This window comes from Apium graveolens, chromosome 9 (assembly GCF_009905375.1).
Source record: "Apium graveolens cultivar Ventura chromosome 9, ASM990537v1, whole genome shotgun sequence".
Classification (NCBI taxonomy): Eukaryota; Viridiplantae; Streptophyta; class Magnoliopsida; order Apiales; family Apiaceae; genus Apium; species Apium graveolens.
In genome coordinates this window covers 201795131-201814287 of record NC_133655.1, presented here as the reverse complement: position 1 = coordinate 201814287, position 19157 = coordinate 201795131, and the positions used below count along the sequence as shown (strand labels likewise).

Below are 19157 nucleotides of genomic sequence, written 5' to 3'. Positions count from 1 at the left end.
CGCCCTGGCCTAGCCATAGTAGCACCTCGTGCTGGACGCCCTCCTGGAAGACGATAACCCAGCCCACGCTCCTCAGGCTCACCACCGGTCCACTCCTACATCCCATTCAGAGTGCCAGAATCAATCGGAGCTGCTGGCAACTGCAACTGCTCATGAGCCGGCCAGTTCACTCCCACTGCTCGGCATAGCTTCGTAACCGTGGATGCATAAGGAATGTTCATATGCTTTGCTCCCCTCAAAAACTTCAGAATTCCTTGGTAGATAAACTCACCAAGGTCCACATAGTACTCATCATTCAGAATTCCCCACAACAACTGTGCTCTCTCAACTGTGACCTCGTGTGCATGTGAAGAAGGCAAAATATTAGCACATATTAATGCATTCCATGCACGGGCATACCTGTTCATGGCGATCGCCGGAAAGTGACGATACTCATTATTGGCTGGACTGCGGTTCCAAACTGTGCCCGGTCGACAGAGAGTCGCACAAATCAAATCCAAGTCAAAATCCTCAGCAGTCTTTTCATTCCAGTTCTCCTCCTCGGGCTTCCTCTCTCGCTGTCCAATCACACAGCGAATCGCCTCAGGATGATAATCAATCGTCAGCCCACGGACTACAGAAAACCCATTCTTTTCAGCCTTCGCGTTCGCGTAGAACTCGCGAACAACGCTCATCGGTACTGCTTCGGGTGACTCACAAAAAGCTATCCACCCCTTCTCTGCAATCATGGGCAACAACTCACCATCCCTCCCTGATGGTAAAAACCCCCTCTCCTTCAGAATTGGCTTCCCCAACAGCCTAGTGTACTCCTCCTCCGCAGCTCTGTCAGTTAACCGAGGCCTCGCAGCAGTACCCCTCGATGAATCAGCAGTAGGAACTGTGCTGCTGCTGTCAATAGTGCGTGCTCTCTTGGGTGCCATTGATTCGTGAATAAAAGTGTATAAGAACTGATTTTTGATGTTTGTGAGAGGGTTTAAGTGTAGGAAGCTTTGTGGGAGATATGTAGGATAGGTGTATGTATATATAGGGTGTGGATTAGATTAGGGTTTGGGAATTAAGGGATAAAATGATGGGGTAGTGGGAACAATTCGTGGGTTTATGGGCTAAAACTGTTTTTTGTGTTTTTGTTTGTTTTTTTTTCTCTGAACTGTAAAAAAATTTCTGGAACTCGACCCCTGCGGGGCCGCTCAGCATATCTGCGCGGGCGCGCAGAGGGTCTCTGGAAAAAAAAAATTTCAGCCCCTGTTTTCTGATTTTTTTGTGTTTTTGGATAGGTTATTAACTTCTAAGGGTTCCTGTAACAACAATTCATAGGTTGCCTCCCACGCAGCACTTCTTTTTCGTCATTAGCTTGACGTTTCGTACCTTTCTCAAATAGTCAACAAAATGGCACTAACCACCTCTCGGTTTGCCATGTCCCCATAGTAGTGCTTCAACCGCTGACCGTTAACCTTGAATGCTTGGTCCGCATCATTCTCAAAAATTTCCACCGCTCCATGTGGAAACACAGTTTTGACAATAAAAGGTCCAGACCACCTTGATTTCAACTTCCCAGGAAAAAGTCGGAGCCGAGAGTTGAATAAAAGAACTTGTTGCCCTGGCACAAATAACTTAGGATGTAGCTTCCTATCGTGCCACCTCTTCACCTTTTCCTTATACATTTTGTTATTCTCGTACGCTTGTAGTCGAAATTTATCAAGTTCATTAAGCTGAAGCATTCTTTTCTTACCAGCTGCATCTAAATCCAGGTTCAATTTCTTCAATGCCCAGTAGGCCTTATGCTCAAGCTCCGCCGGTAGATGACATCCCTTACCATACACCAACTGAAACGGTGACATCCCAAGTGGAGTTTTGTATGCTGTTCTGTAAGCCCAAACAGCTTCATCGAGCTTTAAAGACCAATCCTTCCTTGACGGACAAACAACCTTCTCTAGAATGCGCTTTATCTTTCTGTTAGACACTTCCGCTTGACCATTTGTTTGCGGATGATAGGCAGTAGCTACTCGATGATTCACATTATAACGCTGCATCATAGAAGTGAACTTACGGTTGCAAAAATGCGATCCTTCATCACTTATGATTACCCGAGGTGTTCCAAACCTTGTGAAAATTTGCTTATGAAGAAAATTTAGCACTGCCTTTGCATCATTTGTCGGTAAAGCTTTAACTTCGACCCATTTTGAGACATAATCGACTGCCAGCAAGATGTACTGATTATTGCAAGACGAGATAAAAGGCCCCATGAAATCGATTCCCCATACATCAAAGACCTCGACTTCAAGCATCATATTTAATGGCATCTCATCCTTCCTTGACAAATTTCCCACTCTTTGGCAACGATCACACCTTAAAACAAACTGATGAGCATCCTTGAACAAAGTAGGCCAGAAAAAACCTGCTTGCAGAATACGAGCTGCCGTCTTCTCACCTCCATAGTGTCCCCCATAAATCGTGGAATGGCAGTCTCGTAATATCCCCTCCGTCTCACAGAACGGGATACATCTCCTGATGATCTGGTCAGCTCCCTGTCTAAACAAATATGGTTCATCCCACATATACCACTTCACCTCATGCAGAAACTTCTTCTTTTGAGCGGATGTCAAATTAAGAGGCATTATATTGCTGACGAGATAGTTTACAATATCTGCAAACCATGGTTCTTCCTCCTGAATTACAAACAACTGCTCATCCGGAAAAGATTCATTGATTAACGTCCTATATTGTGAAGTAGAATCGGGATTCTCCAACCTAGGGAGATGGTCAACTACTTGATTCTCAGTACCTTTTCTATCTTTGATCTCTAACTCAAATTCCTGAAGTAAAAGCACCCAACGAATGAGTCTCGGCTTCGAATCCTTCTTAGAAACCAGATAGTGAATAGCTGCATGATCAGTGAATACTGTTACTTTCGTACCAAGCAGATAAGATTGAAATTTATCAAAGCCAAAGACTATAGCCAAAAGCTCCTTCTCAGTAGTGGTGTAGTTCAATTGGGCACCATTTAAAGTCTTACTCGCATAGTAGACCACATGGAAGAGATTTTTCTTGCGTTGTCCCAGAACTGCACCTACCGTATAATCACTCGCATCACACATCATCTCAAACGGTTCTGTCCAATATGGTGCTGTAATAACTGGTGCAGTGATCAAACTCTCCTTGAGAGTCTCGAATGCTGCCAAACATTCATCATCAAATTTGAACGGCACATCTTTCTCAAGCAAATTGCACAACGGCTTAGATATCTTTAAAAAGTCCTTGATGAATCGCCGATAAAAACCCGCATGACCAAGAAAACTACGGATTCCTTTCACAGAATTAGGTGGGGGAAGATTTTCAATGACTCCCACCTTGGCCTTGTCCACCTCCAGACCCTTGCTAGAGACCTTATGCCCAAGGATAATGCCTTCACGCACCATAAAATGACATTTCTCCCAATTAAGCACCAAATTAGTTTCCACGCATCTTTTGAGTACGGCGCGCAGATTATTCAAACATTCATCATATGAGTGTCCAAAGACGGAGAAGTCATCCATGAACACTTCGACGTTATTTCCAATCATGTCAGAGAATATAGCCATCATACATCTCTGAAAAGTGGCCGGGGCGCCACATAACCCAAATGAAACTCTGCGAAAAGCAAATGTGCCAAATGGACAAGTGAAGGTAGTCTTTTCCTGATCCTCTGGTGCAATACAAATCTGATTATACCCGGAATAACCATCCAGAAGACAAAAATACTCATGACCCGCCAATCTGTCAAGCATTTGATCAATAAATGGAAGGGGGAAGTGATCCTTCCTTGTGGCTTTGTTCAATTTTCTATAATCCATGCATACTCTCCATCCTGTAACTGTTCGAGTAGGGATGAGCTCATTCTTTTCATTTGCGACCACAGTGATACCTCCCTTCTTAGGTACACATTATACGGGGCTCATGCACGAGCTGTCAGAAATAGGATAAATGATGCCTGCATCTAGCCATTTCAGAATTTCTTTCTTCACCACCTCCTTCATGATGGGATTCAGCCTTCGCTGCTGTTCCACAGTTGGCTTACTACCTTCCTCTAGCAGAATTTTATGCATACAATATGAAGGACTTATCCCCTTGATGTCTTCTATGGTCCATCCTATAGCCGATTTGAATTCTCTCAAAATCCTTAAGAGCTTGTCTTCCTCACTACCTGAAACGTCAGATGAAATAATAACAGGTAACGTATATGAATCACCTAAAAAAGCATACCTCAAGTGTTCAGGTAATGGTTTGAGCTCCAAGGTAGGTGCTTCCTCTATTGATGGTTTGAGCTTCCCTTCAGCATTCTTAAGGTCAGAAGTACCAAGAGATTCAAATGGTATGTCCAGCTTTCGCTTCCATGGAGAAGCGTTCAGATATTGTAATTGCTCGTTGCTATCTTCATCATCACTGTCAAAATCCCCCACTAAGGCCTTTTCTAATGCATCAGACATTAGCATGTGATCGAGTTCCGAAGTAACCGCAGTATCAATCACATCCACTTTTAAGCACTCCTCATCTTCTGTAGGGAATTTCATTGCCTTGAATACATTGAAGGTCACATCCTGATCTTGGACCCGTATAGTAAGTTCACCTTTTTGCACATCTATCAAGGTACGGCCAGTAGCCAAGAAAGGCCTTCCCAAGATTATGGGAATCTTCTTATCTTCCTCAAAATCCAGAATAACAAAATCTGCTGGAAAGAAGAGCTTATCCACCTTGACGAGCACATCCTCAACTATGCCTCTTGGGTAAGTAATGGAACGGTCAGCCAATTGTAGCGACATGTATGTAGGTTTTGGATCAGGCAGATCCAGCTTTTTAAAGATCGACAACGGCATCAGATTAATGCTTGCTCCCAAATCACAAAGGCACTTGTCAAAAGTTAGATTGCCAATGGTGCAAGGAATGGTGAAGCTTCCTGGATCTTTGAGTTTTGGTGGTAACTTTTGCTGCAGAACAGCGCTGCATTCTTCCGTGAGAGCAACGGTTTTAAGGTCATCCAGTTTCACCTTCCTTGAAAGAATAGTCTTCATAAACTTCGCATAACTAGGCATTTGTTCCAGAGCCTCAGCGAAAGGTATATTGATGTGAAGTTTCTTGAACACCTCCAGAAACTTCCCGAACTGTCTATCCAGCTTTTGTTGCTGCAATCTCTTAGGAAAAGGTGGTGGAGGATAGAGCTGTTTCTCCCCTGTATTAGCCTCAGGCAGAGTGTGTTCAACAGTAGTCTTCCTTGGTTCCGCCGCTTTCTCCTTTTGCTTAGATTCTTCATCTCTAACTTCAGCTTCGACTTCCTTTGCCTTTTCAGCATCAGCCACTTTTCCAGACCTTAAGGTAATAGCCTTGACTTGTTCTTTAGCTTCCTTCCTACCTGGTACTTCCGTGTCACTGGGAAGAGTGCCAGGTTGACGATTGAGCACTGCATTGGCTAATTGACCGATTTGATTTTCCAAGGTCTTGATAGAAACCGCCTGACTCTTGCACAACAGCTTAAGTTCCTCAAAATCAGCACTAGTGGGTGCAGCTGTACTTCCCTGTTGAGGATATGATTGCCTTGTAGCATACTGCTGTGGTTGCTGGAATCCAGGTGGGTTAAACTGTTTACTCACTCCTTGCTGATATGGTGGCTGAATAGCATTCTGATTATTCCCCCAGCTGAAATTTGGATGATTTCTGTTATTAGGATGATAGGTCGCTGGCACAGGCTACTGTTGTCGCTGATAATTATTCACATACTGAACAGATTCGTTGACAAGAGAACACTGATCCGTAGCATGAGAACCTGCACAAAGCTCACAAACCATAGCTATTTGATTAACTCCATACGTAGCCAGAGAATCAACCTTCATCGATAGCGCTTGGAGCTGGGCTGCAATAGCGGTGGCTGCATCAACTTCCAGAATACCTGCTACCTTGCCTGACGTCATCCTCTGAGTTGGGTTTTGATGCTCATTTGCAGCCATCGTCTCGATAAGATTATACGCCTCAGTATAGCTTTTAGCCCATAAGGCGCCTCCAGCTGCTGCATCGAGCATGGGCCGAGATTGGGCCCCCAAACCATTATAGAAACCAGTGATCACCATCAAATCCGGCATTCCATGATGTGGACATTTTCTCAACATTTCCTTGTAGCGTTCCCAAGCCTCGCACATAGATTCTGTAGGTTGCTGCGCAAACTGAGTAAGAGCACTCCTCATAGCAGCAGTCTTTGCCATTGGATAAAACTTCACCAGAAACTTTTGCGCAAGATCTTGCCACATAGTGATGGACCCAGCTGGTTCAGAATGTAACCAGTCTTTAGCCTTATCCCTCAGTGAAAATGGGAAAAGCCTCAACTTGATAGCCTCATCAGTCACGCCATTATACTTAAAAGTGCTGCAGATCTCGACAAAATTCCTTATGTGCATGTTGGGGTCTTCAGTTGCCGCTCCTCCAAAAGAAACAGAATTCTGCACCATCTGAATAGTGCCCGGCTTGATTTCAAAGGTGTTAGCTTGAATAGCCGGATGAAGGATGCTTGACTGAATGTCATCAATTTTTGGCCGAGAAAAATCCATAAGAGCTGGATCAGCTTGAACAATACGATCTCCCATGTTTACTGGTTCTTTCTGCTCAGTTCCTGAATCCGAATCCTTAAAATCTAACTTCTCCGGAATATCAAGAACTTTGTCTGTCTCCTCAGCTGTATCTAAAGTCCTCTTGCGAGCACGAGAACGAGTTTGCATAACGCTTGCTAAAGTACCTGAAACACGACCGAAAAGAGTAAGTAACTTCTACGTCCTAATCACTGAGTCCTAATGACCAATGATGGTAAGTACATAAACTAAACAAATACGCCGAGTCCCCGGCAGCGGCGCCAAAAACTTGTTAGGGCGAAAACACGCACTAATATTCACGCAAGTATACGCGTTCGCAAGTAATATAGAATACTTTCTAGTTCGTTCCCTCAGAGACTCAGACTAAATTATTGTCTAATTAAACTCACTCACCAATGTATGATTACTTCTCAATGTTAAGATAATAACACCTAAAATTGTTGATTAAATATTAACTATAATTAACTACTTAATTAACCACTTAACTAATACTTCAATTTATCAATAATAAAACACTCATGAGATCACAACTTCATTATTACTTCCTTCTATAGCCATTGTTATTACCTTTAGCATGTGACAGTGATGATATTAATCGAATAACATAAAACTGATAAAAGCCAACTTTCATTGTACTAATACCATTCTACCAAGCATCCACAATTAAGATAGAAGTTGAATAGTCATCAATTATGTTGAGTTCCTATATGTCTACAGAAATTGACAACACAACGATTTAAGCACAAGTTATTCCTTTTGATTACATAGGGCAAATAAAACTGTTAGAGTTACCCACTAATCATGCTCAACGTACATGAACCTATGCTAGCATGGCAAGTTCTAAATCTCAAGATCCACCGTCGCTTCACAAGAGATTAACACCCTATCTTATATGTTCGCGACGCACATAAGACGAATACGCACAACCAATACTAGATATCAAGCAATCATCACACACTAAAGTATTAAACAATTAACTAAAGAATATCATAATAAGTCTGTTGCAACCCCATGATCACGATTAGCCCATAATAGAACTTATCGCCATCATGGGTTCATATGAAATCATGATAAACAAACACAAGAAAATAATAACTAAACTAATTATATTAAAACAGAGTACGTCACAAGAGTAAATAAGTCAAAGCAAGAAAACTAGCATCCAATGTTACAACGAAACAAGAATCACAAGAATATATGCTTCCTCTTCGTTGCGGTGTGCTAAATCGGTCTTCTTCCTTATCTCCTTCGCTTCTTGCGTAAAACACAATCTAAAACATAATCCCCTTAATACTCTCCGTGAAAACGTCTCAAATCTACCTATATAATAGTCCCATAAAACTCAGATTACATAGAAGTTGGAAGCCAAACAGAAGTAGAAGTCTAAAATAATTTATCTTTTTCCCCGACCCTGCGCGGGCGCGCAGGTTGCTGCGCGGCCGCTCAGCATTGCTGCGCGGGCGCGCAGGCCTCTACTGGAAAAAATCCAGGTTTGCTCCGTTTCTTCGCCGTAATCTGCCCATTCCTTTCCTCTCGCAATGGTGAACACATGCCAAGGCTTATTCTTGATGATTCCTCCCCCGAAATGCAACTAATACCCTGAAATGCATAAACACTAGAAAAACGCATCAGATACACAAAATACTTGATTTCAAGACACCAATTTAAGCCATTTTAAGACGTTCTAAGTGGTATAAAATGCCACTTATCATAGACCACCTGAAAGAGATTATTCTTGCGCTACCCAAGAACTGCGCCCACCGCATAATCACTCACGTCATACATCATCTTAAAAGGCTCTGTCCAATCAGGTGCTGTAATAACTGGTGCAGTTATCAAACTCTTCTTGAGCGTCTCGAATGCCGTCAAGCATTCATCATCAAATTTGAAAGGCACATCCTTCTCAAGCAAGTTGCACAACGGCTTAGATATCTTCGAAAAGTCCTTGATGAAACGCCGATAAAAACCCGCATGACCAAGAAAACTACAGATTCCTTTCACAGAAATCGGTGGTGGAAGATTTTCAATGACTCCCACCTTGGCTTTGTCCACCTCAAGACCCTTGATAGAGACCTTATGCCCAAGAATAATGCCTTCACGCACCATAAAGTGACATTTTTCCCAATTGAGCACCACATTAGTTTCCACACGCCTTTTGAGCACCGCACGAAGATTATTCAAACATTCATCATACGAATGTCCAAAGACGGAGAAGTCGTCCATGAACACCTCGACATTATTCCCAATCATATCAGAGAATATAGCCATCATACATCTCTGGAAAGTGGCAGGTGCGCCACATAAGCCAAACGAAACTCTGCGAAAAGCAAACGTGCTAAATGGACAAGTGAAGGTAGTCTTTTCTTGATCCTCTGGTGTAATACATATCTGATTATACCCCGAATAGCCATCTATAAGACAATAATACTCATGACCGGCCAACCTGTCAAGCATCTGATCAATAAATGGAAGAGGGAAGTGATCCTTCCTTGTGGCCTTGTTCAACTTTCTGTAGTCCATGCATACCCTCCATCCTGTGACTGTTCGAGTGGGGATGAGTTCGTTCTTCTCATTTGCTACCACAGTAATACCTTCTTTCTTAGGTACACATTGCACAGGGCTCACCCAAGAACTGTCAGAAATAGGATATATGATTCCTGCATCCAGCCACTTCAGAATTTCTTTCTTCACCACTTCTTTCATGATAGGATTAAGTCTTCGATGTTGCTCAACAGTCGGCTTACTACCCTCCTCTAGCAGAATTTTATGCATGCAGTACGAAGGGCTGATCCCCTTGATGTCTGCTATAGTCCATCCGATAGCCGATTTGAATTCTCTCAAGATCCTCAAGAGTTTGTCCTCCTCACTACCTGAAAGGTCAGATGCAATAATAACAGGTAGAGTAGATGCATCACCTAAAAAAGCATACCTCAAGTGTTCAGGCAATGGTTTAAGCTCCAAGGTAGGTGCTTCCTCAATAGATGGTTTGAGCTTTCCTTCAGCTTTTTTGAGGTCAGAAGTACCAAGAGATTCAAATGGCATGTCTAGATTTCGCCTCCAAGGAGAAGCATTTTAGATATTGTAGTTGTTCATTGCCATCCTCATCACCACTGTCAAAGTCCCCCACTAAGGCTTTCTCTAATGCATCAGACATTAGCATATGATCAAGTTCTGAAGTAACCGCAGAATCAATCAAATCCATTTTTAAGCACTCCTCATCTTCTGTAGGGAATTTCATCGCTTTGAATACATTGAATGTCACATCCTGATCCTGCACCCTCATAGTAAGTTCACATTTCTGCACATCTATCAAGGTACGGCCTGTAGCCAAGAAAGGTCTCCCAAAAATGATGGGAATCTTCTTATCTTCCTCGAAATCCAGAATAACAAAGTCTGCAGGAAAGAAGAGCTTATCCACCTTTACTAGCACATCCTCCACTATGCCTCGTGGGTATGTAATAGAACGATCAGCCAATTGTAGAGACATGTAGGTGGGCTTTGGATCAGGCAAATTCAACTTTTTGAAGATAGACAACGGCATCAGATTGATGCTTGCTCCCAAATCACACAGGCACTTGTCAAAAGACAACTTGTCGATGGTGCAAGGAATGGTCAAGCTACCTGGATCTTTAAGCTTTGGAGATAATTTTTGTTGCAGCACAGCACTGCACTCTTCCGTTAGAGCAACGGTCTCAAGGTCATCCAGTTTCACCTTCCTTGAAAGAATACTCTTCATAAATTTCGCATAACTAGGAATTTGCTCCAGAGTCTCAGCGAAAGGTATATTGATGTGAAGTTTCTTGAACACCTCCAGAAATGTACCAAACTGCTTATCTAGCTTTTGTTGTTGCAATCTCTTAGGGAAAGGTGGTGGAGGATAGAGCTGTTTCTCCCCTGTATTACCCTCAGGCAGAGTATGTTCAACAGTAGTCTTCCATGGTTCCGCCGCTTTCTCCTTTTGCTTATCTTCTTCATCACCAACTTCAGCTTCTCCGTCTTTTGCTTTTTCAGCATCAGCAACTTTTCCAGACCTTAAGGTAATAGCCTTGACTTGCTCTTTAGCTTCCTTTCTGCCTGGCACTTCAGTATCGTTGGGAAGTGTGCCAGGTTGACGATTGAGCACTGCATTGGCTATTTGACCGATTTGATTTTCCAAGGTCTTGATAGAAATAGCTTGACTTTTGCACAACAGCTTGAGTTCCTCGAAATCAGCACTAGAAGGTGGAGTTGTACCTCCTTGTTGAGGATATGATTGCCTTTGAGCATAATGATGTGGTTACTGGAATCCAGGTGGATTAAACTGTTTACTTACGCCTTGTTGATATGGTTGCTGAATGGCATTCTGATTATTACTCCCGCTGAAATTTGGATGATTTCTGTTGTTAGGATTATAAGTAGCTGGCACAGGCTGCTGCAGTCGCTGATAATTGTTCACATACTGTACAGATTCATTAACAAGAGAACACTGATCCGTAGCATGAGAACCTGCACAAAGCTCACAGAACATAGCTATCTGATTGACTCCATAAGTGGCTAAAGAATCGACCTTCATAGACAGCGTTTGGAGCTGCGCTGCAATAGCTGTAGCTGCATCAACTTCCAAAATACCTGCTACCTTCCCAGGCATCATCCTTTGAGTTGGGTTTTGATGCTCATTTGCAGCCATAGTCTCAATAAGATTATAAGCCTCAGTATAGCTTTTGGCCCACAAGGCGCCTCCAGCTGCTACATCGAGCATGGGCCGAGATTGGGCCCCCAAACCATTATAGAACCCAGTGATCACCATCCAATCAGGCATACCATGATGTGGACAATTTCTCAACATCTCCTTGTAGTGCTCCCAAGCTTCGCACATAGATTCTGTAGGTTGATGCGCAAACTGAGTAAGAGCACTCCTCATAGCCGCAGTCTTCGCCATTGGATAGAACTTCACCAGAAACTTCTGCGCAAGATCTTGCCAAGTAGTGATGGACCCAGCTGGTTCAGAATGTAACCAATCCTTAGCTTTATCCCTCAGTGAGAATGGGAAAAGCCTCAGCTTGATAGCCTCATCAGTCACGCCATTATATTTGAAAGTACTACAGATCTCGACAAAATTCCTGATGTGCATGTTGGGGTCTTCAGTCGCAGCACCTCCGAAAGAAACGGAATTCTGCACCATCTGAATGGTACCCGGCTTGATTTCAAAGTTATTGGCCTCAATAGCCGGATGCATAATGCTTGACTGAATGTCATCAATTTTAGGCCGAGAAAAGTCCATAAGAGCTGGATCTGCCGGAACTATACGATCACCCATGATTACTGGTTCTTTCTGCTCACTTTCTGTATCCGAATCTTCAAAATCAATCTTCTCCGGACTACCAAGAACTTCGTCTGTCTCCTCAGCCGTATCTAAAGTCCTTTTGCGAGTACGAGAACGTGTTTGCATAAACGCTCGCTAAAGTACCTGAAACACAACCGGAAACAATAAGTAACAAGTCTTAATCAATGAGTCCTAATAACCACTGATGGTAAGTACATAAACTAAACAAATACGCCGAGTCCCCGGCAGCGGCGCCAAAAACTTGTTAGGGCGAAAACACGCGCTAATAATACACGCATGTATACGCGTCCGCAAGTAATATAGAATACTTTCTAGTTCGTTCCCACAGAGACTCAGACTAATTATGTTCAATTAACACTCACTCGCCAAAGTATAATTACTTCTCAATGTTAAGACAAAAACACTTAGATTTGATTAACTAATTATTAACTACAATTAACTACGAGAATTAAGCACTTAATTGACACTTAAATTAACAATATTAAAACACACATGAGATCACAACTTCATTACTACTTCCTTCAATAGTTATTGTTATTACCCTTAGCATGTAACGGTGATGATATTAATCGAACAACACGAAACTGATAAAAGCCAACTTTCATTGTACTAATACCATTCTACCAAGCATACATAATTAAGATAGAAGTTGAATAGGCATCAATTATGTTGAGACCCTATATGTCTACAGAATTTGACAACATAATGATTTAAGCACAAGTTATTCCTTATGATTACACAGGGTAAGTAAAACGGTTAGAGATACCCACTAATCATGCATACAAATACATGAACCTATGCTAGTATGGCAAGTTCTAAACCTCAAGATCCACCGTCGCTTCACAAGAGATTAACACCATGTCTTATATGTTCGTGACACACATAAGACGAATAAGCACAACCAATACTAGATATCATACAATCATCACACACTAAGGTATTAAACAACTAACTAAAGAATTCTATAGTAAATCTGTTACGACCCCATGATCACGATTAGCCCATGATTGAACTCATCGTCACCATGGGTTCATATGAAAACATGATAATAACACACGGGAATAATAACTAAAACTACTTATATTAAACCAGAGTACGTCACAAGAGTAAATAGGTTCAAAGCAAAGAAAAATAGCATCCAACGTTACAACGAAATAAAGAATCACAAGAAAATATGCTTCCTCTTCGTTGCGATGTGCTAAAATGGTCTTCTTCCTTATCTCCTCGCTCCTTGATTAATACTACGATTCAACACACGTGAAACATCTCTGAAAACTATTTATATAGGAGTCCCACAAAACCCATCTATCTTAGAAGTTGGAAGCTCAACAGAATTAGGAGTCTAAAATAATTATTTTAAATTTCCATCCCTGAGCGGCCGCTCAGCATTCCTGAGCGGGCGCTCAGACCCCTTCTGGAAAATGCTCTGTTTTTGCTCCCGTTCTTTGCTGCATTCTGCTCCTATCTTCCCACTTGCAATGCCAAACACATGCCAAGGCTTATTCTTGACAAAATCTCTCCACAAATGCAAGTAATACCCTGAAATGCACAAATACTAGAAAAACGCATCAAATACATAAAATAATTGATTTTAAGACACCAATTTAAGCTATTATAAGACGTTCTAAGTGGTATAAAATGCCACTTATCAGATATCTCCAATCTTCATGTCTTCATTTGGCTTGTCGATATCTCCGAGACTTCTCCATAAGCTATTTTGGACGTCTCGATAAGTCATTCTAGAGTTCTCGAATGACTTCTCTATATGACTTGATATGTGACTTGTAGATATCTTGACTTAGAACATTTTTCCTAAAACAGATTTATTCAACTCCAAGCTTCTTCACAATTTCTCTGAGGCATGATCTTCTTGATCTTCTTCCAGAGTTTATTCTTAGGCTTGAGACTGTTTATAGAAAAATACTCCAGTCTAATCTTTCACATCTTTACAAACTCAAGTAATACAATACAAAATACAAATTTAGATTATCATACAACTAACTCTTAGGATTGTCAATATGACTTAGTTTTGTTATAGTACAAGCATGTCTTGCACAACAGGAGATGTTGACAAAGGCAGTTGATAATTATTATGGTGACAATTTACTCATATATGATAGCCACTTTATCTTAATGATATGTTTTTCTCTTAGTAAATGAATAAAAAGTTACCTCTTTCTTAACTCCAGTCATCTTCGTTTTATCTCCAGTTATAAGTTTGGATATCTAGCTTCTCAAGATATAGGGCTTCATCACCCTTTAAGCAATATCTAATTTTTTTTTACATATCAAACATGTTCTAAATTTCTCATAAACATTGATTTCTCTTTTTTGGTATTTAAAAATGTTGGAAAATTTTAAGCTATAGGAAGCCTGCATCACAATATTAACTAACATTTTTTGTATTCATATGGTCATGCATGTAAGCCTGAATATTGTATGAAGTTACAGAAATGATTTCAAGTATATTTACAAAATCCATTGTTCTTCTACTACTATAGATTGTACTAGCGAAACATATGTAGGTTGTCTTAGAAATAAAGAAAATGGAGGAGCAGAATTCTACAACTTAAAATTATTTCTTTTAATAGATAAAGAGTTCAAAAGAAGAGTGTATTATGATTGCTTTGTATCTTACAACTCTACTGTACTCAGTATTATGATTAAAAAATTCGTAAGAGGCCTACAAGTTATTTTAACACTTTCAGGTTTTGGTAGCGAGGAACAAATGTAAAGAATTATTGGAGAAGCAACTGTTACTTTAGTTATGATGAGATATTGTTCATCACTACTTATCTGTAGTTTGACCTTGGGGAATTTCAATCCTATGTCCAACTGATTAAGACCCTTTTTTACGTCTTCAAGTGTTCCATACTATGAACATCATTTAGTATTTGTGATTTTCAAGAGTTCAGGTTTGGCACCAAAGTCATGACTGGGGTATCTAATCATGTTTTCATTTTTGTGTTTTGCAGGATGGTGAATATGAGATAAAGAACAAGTACAATAATTACTCAGCTTTAATCTTACACAAGGTTCGTAGACCAACTGTTTAATTAAATTTCTTGCAAAGTTTTTAACTATTTTTATTTATTTTAATGTGTGATATTTTATTTTACATACTGATATTTTGTCACGTGCAATCTCTTGCAATTATGGTCTGAAGAGGTGAATGACCACAAATAAGTACTAAGATTTTCATGAATTTATAGAGCTAATAAATACCATAAATATATTACATTTGCATATAATTTTATACTGAGGTTTTATGTGATAGTCAGGAACATGTGTATGTAATTCTGCACTAATGTTTTATCAATTATAGTTCTGTAAATTAGTCAATCTTATCAAGTCAACCCAATATTAATGTTTTGGTTGCATAAGTATAAAGTCATCCTACTTTATGTCATTTATATTTGTAATACGGTTCGTGGTTTTATGTTCTGAATTTGTCATTATTTGTTGTTTACAAGGAGATCTTAATATTGTGGATTTTGGGTGGTCAGTACACACATTTAACAACACACCATGTGCAGAAATATATATTGTCTCCCACTTCATATGGATATGTTTGGGGATTCTAATAAGCCAACTTATTGGCTTATAAGTCCGCAACAACTTATCGATGAGTGTTTGTCGACCCAACTTATAAGTTAAATTTACAACTTATAAACTGATAAGTTGAATGTTAGCAATGACGTACTTTTTTCCAACTTATTTGTATTTTTTCACTTTTTTTAAAATTTTGAGTTTAAAATAAAATTTTAAAATATTTTTTAATTTAAAATTCATGAATTAAGATAATTGTATTTAATAATTATTTATTTTAATCCATTTAAGTAAAAAAAATCTGACTTGTAAGTAAGTTTATCCAAACACTTATAGAACTTATAAGTATTTATCAACTTATCACTTATTTAACACTTATTCATTTTAAGTCATAAGTTACTTATTTTAAGATTTCCCAAACGGCCACTTAGTACAGTTCTTGGCTATTTAGACAAAGCTGGTGTTGCAACAAATGTGATACATCACATACATGACGCTTTGTATTGGATATGAGGAAAATAAAAGTTAATCTTGCTGATAAAATAATTATAACACAATGATAAGAATTAACTGAATTGCAGATTGATTTTCTCTTAGTGGACATCGTCAATCTGGAGAGTGGACATCGTCAATCTGGAGCGAGGCACCAATAACATCAATTTTGATTCCAATTCCAAGATGAAAATAATATTTTGAGGAATGAGAATATGTTAATCCATCATTTAAAATGTTTTTTTGTAAAGTTTTTTGTAAATCAACCGTCTCCTGCATTATAGTAGTCTTAATTAATTTAATTGATTTTACAAGAAGTTGTAAAATCTATATTATAAAAGATAATAATTTTATGAGACTATCTTGGTTTATCCACAATTATTTTAACCAAATTGAGATCATGTATCGTTATCTAATGTTATCTAATTCATAAGCATCCCATGATCGGTCGGGTTGTTAGTCCCTGCAAAATTTCATCTTGGAACCATTGATCATAGTGTTGGCATTGATTTATGGAGTGCAGGTTGCATATTAGCTGAGATGTTTATCAGGAACTTATCATGATCGGTCGCACAAAGGAATTACATATACGTGAATCATTTTATAGATTTAGAAAATTTAAATCTTATCTATTATGTATTCCAAGCTGAGCAGTTTGCAGGTGGAATCGGCGTTGTATATGAATCATTTGATTGAAGGCGTCAGTAGTGGCAAGACCTGACGAGCTCTGTTCAGACACCATGTGCATTTGTGAGTTTTTATGAAGATGGAAATTAGAGGAAGATGAAGGAGTTGGAGTAATAGAGTACTATAGAGAGATATATGGGATCAACAACCACTGAGAGTGGTATACAGAAATAAAGAACTCGGGCAATTTAGTATAAAAATAGTTTTTTAAATAAAATATGTCTTGCAATATATCTACTGTATTTTGCTATTTTTAAAGATTTGATATTTCATGTACCTCTTTTGTGATGGCCTCTTTTTATTACTGTAGAATTTTATGTGTACTTTTAAAGTCAATTATTAAGATAACGAAATTCATCAATTTTTTACACATTTTGGTTATATAAATGCATTAGATATTTATTAGTTGATTGTCATATGTATAGTTGCTAAATTATTTTCATATGCTATTGCAGATTGTTTTCCAATGATGCACGCACAAAGAAAACAAATTGTAAGCACCAAAGAGAAGGAAGGGTAGGCATAGTTAAGAAGGTGAGTCTAAAAACTCTATTTGTAACTCTACAAATGACATTAATCGATTCACCTTTAAGATTAACTTTCAGCTATATATAATTATATTTGATTTATTTGATTTACAATTATATGTTGATTCTCTACAGAGGAAAAGAGAAAGAATTTCACAGGACTTTCTTATCAAGAGTACATATCTATCTCGCATATTCTAATTTTTAAGCGTATTTTTATACTATTTTTTGTATGATCCATCCATTACATATGGATATTGATTTTTTCTTATATTGATTATATATGTGTTTATGTAGATTGCACATATATTTTGATGTGATTTTTGTGTGTTCATTTTTACAGATATGCAGATGAGATGATGGTCAATTCGTCGGCAAGTCCTAAACTTCTTAATAAAGTTTTAATACAGGTGAGGTTTATGTTGCTCTTTGTTTAGACTTTTATTGTGTACAGGTTGTATAAAGATGATTTTTAATATTTCAATTGTTTACCGATATATTTTCTCTTATATCTCTTTTAGTTAGAATCTATATTTATTTTATGCACAAATTTAAATGTTTGAATTAATAGTGTTTAACTAGGTTTTTTTTATTCCTACAGGAATTAGGGTTATGCATATAATTTTGGACGATTGCATGCAAGGTGTTTGATTTATATTTTGTATTATTAACAAAATTTTCTATCTTTATTTACATTATATCTTATTATATCTTTTAATAGCATTTTAGCCCTGAAATTTATTTGAGACTCACCCAGTCGTTACAAAAACACTTATTATACTTTCTTCTAAATTAATACCCGATTTATGAGCTCAAAAACTACATTTGTTGAATCTAACTCATATAAATGATGGAAACTTTAAGGAAAATGGAAGATTAAGAGTTTGGACTCACCCGGAAAGAATACAAGTCAATTAAGTTTACATTTCAGGTATGTTTTAAGGTTGTATATTTAATTGATAAATCTAATTGAAAAAATATCATTTGTGTTTGCTTTGTGTTAAACGAACTTAAAATAGCCATACTAACAAATATTGTTCCATGAATATTTAAAAATCTTTAAAAGATATCAAATATATAAGGGTAGGTAATTACTATTGTACAAGATTTGCTGATAAATAATTTAAAAGATTTGCTCAAATGAACAGCATAACAAATTGTTTAAATTAACAAAGTACTTCAGTATACAAAGTAAATGATACATTTAACTGTCAACGTTTGAACTATTGGATAAGAAGACAAGCTCCTCTAATATGGATGCCATTATGGCTAATATGATTAAATATATGATAGACATCAATGAAATCATTGTAAAACTTATTAAACTTATTTAGCTTTGAGGTATGTCGAGATTGCCGAGCAATTTGCAAGAAGAAACAATTTATTTATCCCAGTTATGTTGTTATTCCATATTTTTTTTAATTACTCTCAGTATTCTTAGGATTTAGAAAATAAGATATGATGATAGTCAAATAGTCTTTGTAAGAGGGATATATCTCTGACTTTTCTTTGTTTGTTGTATAATGTATCATGTATTATGATGTTCAGTGAAATGCAGTTTGCATTTTGATATTGGTTTCCATTAATTTTGTTTAGTTCATTTTTCGTTTCTAAACAAAATTTGTTTAGTTTTTTTGCTAAACAATATTCTTTAGTTTTAAGTGTCCATATATAATCTTTGTGTGAGTCATTAACAATTTTCAAATATTAGCAGAGAAGTAGAATTTTAAATACGAACTTTTAGATGGTGGAGAAATCAAAAATGATTTTAAATTTTATATTCTCATGCTTTTATGTATATTTTTTTATCTTACAAACTATTAAAATAAATAAAAATAAGTTCAAAATTTATAATTTAAAATATTGGCACGCAAGTCAAGAATTTAAATATTAAAATTTGGGCTCATACTAAAGTAAATATCAGGCATAGGATAAAGTTTCTTTTTTCAAATAATTTTGAATAAGTATAAC

General features: G+C 38.1%; 1 non-coding gene across 1 annotated transcript; it reads left to right on the top strand.

Annotated features, from left to right (window-relative positions):
• Window positions 1–6105: 6105 nt before the first annotated feature.
• On the top strand, window positions 6106–6212 carry LOC141687876 (small nucleolar RNA R71). The gene has a single exon (XR_012561355.1). It is a non-coding gene; the product is annotated as a small nucleolar RNA R71 (small nucleolar RNA).
• The last annotated feature ends 12945 nt before the right edge of the window (window positions 6213–19157 follow it).